The sequence below is a fragment of the Aulostomus chinensis genome, chromosome 1, assembly GCF_037954235.1.
Source record: "Aulostomus chinensis isolate RoL2024-O1b breed Wild chromosome 1, RoL_Achi_v1.0, whole genome shotgun sequence".
NCBI lineage: Eukaryota > Metazoa > Chordata > Actinopteri > Syngnathiformes > Aulostomidae > Aulostomus > Aulostomus chinensis.
In genome coordinates this window covers 20,690,734-20,695,567 of record NC_141320.1, presented here as the reverse complement: position 1 = coordinate 20,695,567, position 4,834 = coordinate 20,690,734, and the positions used below count along the sequence as shown (strand labels likewise).

The 4,834-nt window shown below is 45.4% G+C and overlaps 1 non-coding gene across 1 annotated transcript; it reads left to right on the top strand.

Annotated features, from left to right (window-relative positions):
* Nucleotides 1–1,964: 1,964 nt before the first annotated feature.
* Nucleotides 1,965–2,037, top strand: trnak-cuu (transfer RNA lysine (anticodon CUU)). Its single transcript has one exon. It is a non-coding gene; the product is annotated as a tRNA-Lys (tRNA).
* The last annotated feature ends 2,797 nt before the right edge of the window (nucleotides 2,038–4,834 follow it).

Here is a 4,834-nt window from a genome sequence, read left to right as displayed (position 1 = left end):
TTCCCATCTCCATGGTAACGGTCAGTTTTGACCCACGTCTTCAATCAGCTGTCAAATAAACTAAAACAGTTTTCTATCCTCCAAGTTGTTTCCATCTCTTGGTGACCTTGTTAGGCTTCCTTATCCATGGAAATATTGGTTTGAAGATTTAGTTGTGGGCCTCTGGACCTTTTTTTAGTCACTAAACCCTGGATTTATTTTTTCAGCAACAGAACTTTAATACAAACACAAAATGAAAAGCAGAACAAGCCAGAACCCTAAATATGGATTTGCAAGGTCAACAAACAACAACCAGTCAAGCAAACCAAACCAACAGAAACCAACTACAAACTGTTTGAGTCATGACAAAGTCCAGGACCCACTTTTCACCCTACAATGTAAACCAATGGGAGGCTGTCTCCTCAGACACACATAGCCTCAAACTGACGCTTCTCTCGTCTACACTGTAACTCTCTCCACTTCACAAATAACTTCACTACATTCCTGACAAAAATGCCGACGAAAATATGTTACATTCAACTTTTGACCACAATCTGGGGATTGATGAGCCTTTTTCAAACAACAAACTCTCCAAAAATCCTCTCTCCTCTCCACTCTGACAGAGAGCAGCGGGGGAGGGGCTCTTAGAGGCTCAGCTCTGATTCTCACTTGGTGTCACACTGAGGCTTCTACCTCCTAAACTACAAGTCCCACCGCTCTCATAAAATACATCCTTGGATTCAGGACGACTCCTGCTACTGGGCTGCAGTGGACAGAAGGAGGCTCAGGCCCTAACAACACTGCCTCCAGCTTTAATTAAGACCTCAGTTTTGTTCTCTGCCTCCATGACAGGTTAATGGACATCAACTGGTCCTGAGTCACCGGGAGACACGGCGATGTCCAGCTGAGTGACATCAGCAGGACTGTGGAGGTTTATACTGAGTCTCCTGACGACAAGTGGCAGTACAGAGATATTAAAGAGGGTCTGAGCTAAAACTGAACCTTGGGGAACTTCAACCTTTGATCTCAGAGTTCTATTTTTAATCTTAGAATTCTTTCTTTGATCTCTCCTTGATTTCTCAATGATTTCTTTGTGGACTCCAATTGTCTCTGATCTCTCAGTGAGACAAAGACAGAGCAGCTCCAACCTCAGCCTCCAGGAGGCCCTGATCCTCTAGTGGTCAGTCCTCTGTGTTGTGGCTGCAGCAACCCTGGTTTGAATCAGGGTCCCAGCAGCAACATTCCTACTGACTAGTGTTTGTTGTTCAACTGGACAGTTTGTCTGGTGAAGCTCTCTCAGACACTCCTTTCTTCATCCTCCCTTCAGGCTCAGCAGCATCAGAGTCAATGTGTCTGACTCAGACCAGAACCCTCAACCTGGAGGCTGTGGTGCAATGAGAACACATCTGACAACCAATCAGAGGAGGGTCTGTTTGACCCCTGAAAACTCCATTAAAGCCTGAGAGGAACTTGTTCTTCATCTCCAAATTCCCTCCCTGCACGTTGTCTCTCCAGAAATCATTCCAGTCCAAGTTGAACCTTAGACTAAAAGCTCCCAGTAGGTGATGCAGGCTTCACCTCACTCCTGGTTCTGGAACCTCACCAGTTCTTGCTCTCTCACCACTTGGATCTCATGTTCCTGACATCTCTGAGCTTGTTTCCTATCCACCTGTCTCATGTTGATGAGGTCATCCAGCCTGATGATCTCCATGGTTCTCCTTTGAGTGGTTCCCTCTGGGAGAGTTCTCTCTCTGTAACTTGTGTGTGTGTTTGCTCGTATCCTGTTTCTCCTTGACAGCACTTTAGTGTTTTTACCACTGGTGTCTCATCTGTGGTTCACCTTTTATTTTACTTCTTTGTCAAAGATGAAGGTGTTTGTGGTCATTCATCAATCATGTGATGGCTCATGTGACTGTGAGTCTGATGGAGAGCTTGTAGCGTCTCTCACTCTGATCACTTCAGGCTATTGAAGCTACTCAGATGTAGCCTGACTAGCTCAGTCGGTAGAGCATGAGACTCTTAATCTCAGGGTCGTGGGTTCAAGCCCCACGTTGGGCGTTCATCTTGAACATCCCTGCTTGTCCTCTCACTTTCTGCAGCTGTGGGGCTTTGATTGGAATTGAAAGAAAAATCGCTGAATGAACAACACAAACACAGGCTGTGTCTGAAGGTCCACACCTGCACCCGACTCAGAATGAAAAAACCAGTGTGGACTCAATTGTATCCACTGTCAATTCTGATTCTGGAGAAATTTCTTCATATGTATTGATGGGCGCGAGCCAAGCAGAAATTTCCCACAATGCCGTAGTGTTTGGTCAGTGTTGAGCAGGCGTCAGTCTGACAATGATCTCATATTATTGTGTCATCACCTGACCAGACCCAAAAGTAGGCTCAGGTATCAGTTTCTTCTCAATGCTAATGTCTGCTAGCTTAGTCTGCTACTTTGATGGCTCTGCCTGCTCAAAGGTCCAGACCCAAAAGTAGGCTCAGGTATCAGTTTCTTCTCAATGCTAATGTCTGCTAGCTTAGTCTGCTACTTTGATGGCTCTGCCTGCTCAAAGGTCCAGACCCCTGGATGTGGTGGTTCCTACCTGAACGTAGATTCTGTCAGCTCATGTTGTTAAATCAACTCACCAGGAACACCAGTAGATTTCAATGGACTGACAATGAGTCTCATTGAATGGGTGTCTCGTCCAACGAGAAACAATCAGTCTCAGGTTGAAGCTCATCAATGAGGTCTTGTGGATCAGTGGCTTGCATGAATGAATGAGTTGGAAGACTTCTTGGAAATTAAAGTGGATTTAATACAATGAAGAAAACCCTTAAGACAGAGTGATAATTCCAGCAGAGTAATTAAGGCCCATATTGAGTAGCAGGTATGAATTAGCCTGGATTTATCTGAGCTTGAACATGAATGGATGACTTCAGTCACGTGACTGGATGACTTCAGTCACATGACCCAAACAGCGACCATCAGTCTCCTTCCAATCCTGTACTTTGGTAAACAACAAAAACAGAGTAAAAGTCTCTGGCAACATATTTGTTTCCTGTAGGGTTTCTTCATGTATGTGTGATGTACTTGCTTTCCCAGAGGACTGCCATCTTTGTTCTGTGGGCTGACATGTTTTAGTGTCAGCACAGGTCTTTGCGCTGAGACTTAACTCTCATTCTCCTCCAAGTATTATTTCCACCTCACACTCCTGCATATATTCAAGTGAACAGGGAACACAAATTCATGCTCAACTTCTCCTGTGTATTCATCCACAGTCACTAAACAACAACCAAACCAAACAAAAGAGGTTTGCTAGCATGGCGATCAGCTGTAGTTCACCATCATCTGGGTTCAAATCCCACCACTGCCATCATGTCCCAGGTCACAGGAGAGGTATGGCAGGTCTCTCGCAGCCTTTCCTTTCACTTCCACAGGTATCTTCAAACCTGTGACCAAAAGAAGAAGTAGGTCCTGAAAACTCTCCAGCTGGTCCAGAACACTGCTGCCCGTGTGTTGACTAGAACTAGTAGAAGAGACCATGTCTCTCCTGTACTGGCTTCTCTGCATGGCTCCCTGTCACATTCAGAATAGAATTCTAAATTCTCCTTCTACCATCAAAGTCCTCAACAGTCAGGCTCCTTCCTACCTGACAGAGCTCCTAGTCCCCTATTATCCAGCTAGAACCCTTCGCTCCAGGATGGGTTACTGTTGGTTCCTAGAGTTCTAGAAGTAGAATGGAGCCAGAGCCTTCAGCTATCAGGCTCCCCTCCTGTGGAACCGTCTCCCAGTTTCAGTGCTCACAGTGGTCCTCAGTGAGCTCAGGGAGCTTGTGAGGATAACCAGACACATGAAAAACTACAGGGAACATTGGCTGGAGCTCAGTATCTCCTGATGTACATGGCAGGGAAGCTGCTGCTGATGTCATCAAAATGAGCCCTGGAATCACAAGGTTTGCTGTGACGAGAGGCACTGACATCAAGACATGTTTGGAGCTGTTTATGGTTGATGGTTCTGTTCATTCCACTGTCACTAAAAAGAGTCAGCATTGCTGTGACAAACCTCAAAGGAAAAAAAGTCCATGGTGACAAGTGGAAAGACATTGATGAGGGACACCTGGATGCTTCTGTTGGTGTTCTTCTTCTTCCTGGAGTGTTCAGATCCTGCAGTGAGGCCACTGATCGTCTCTGGGACGCATCGACAGGCAGAAATATTTTCCGGGCCACAAGGCCACTTCAGAACTTTCAACGAACATCAAGAGTCCTCAGATTTGACGACAGAGACACCGGAGCAAGAACTGACAAGCTTGCCCCCATTGGGGATGTCTGGGAAAGATGGGTGCAGCTCCTTGCACCAACATTCATCCCAGGGCCAGAGGTGAGAGTGGATGAACGTCTTGTCCCTTTCTGAGGAAAATGCCCCTTCCAGCAGTCCATGCCCAGTAACCAGGAAGGACGGCAGAGCAGAGTTTGTGTTCTGGCTTGTTCTGCTTTTCATTTAGTGTTTATATTAAAGTTCTGTTGCTGAAAAAAAGACTTTTATGCCAAACCCAAAGGTTCATTTTATCATTTTTTTAATTGAAATCAAGGGTTTACTGACTAAAAAAAGGTCCAGAGGCCCACAACAAAATATTCAAATCAATATTTCCATGGATAAGGAAGCCTACCAAGGAAACCAAGAGATGGAAACAACTTGGATGATAGAAAATTGTTTTTAGTGAATTTTACAGCTGATTGAAGATGTGGGTCAAAACTGACCGTTACCATAGAGATGGGAACAGAAAACTCAAATGGAAGCTCAAAAGGGGACTTAGCTCCAATGGTAGAGTGCTAGCTTAGCATGTGAGAGGTAGAGGGATCCATGCCC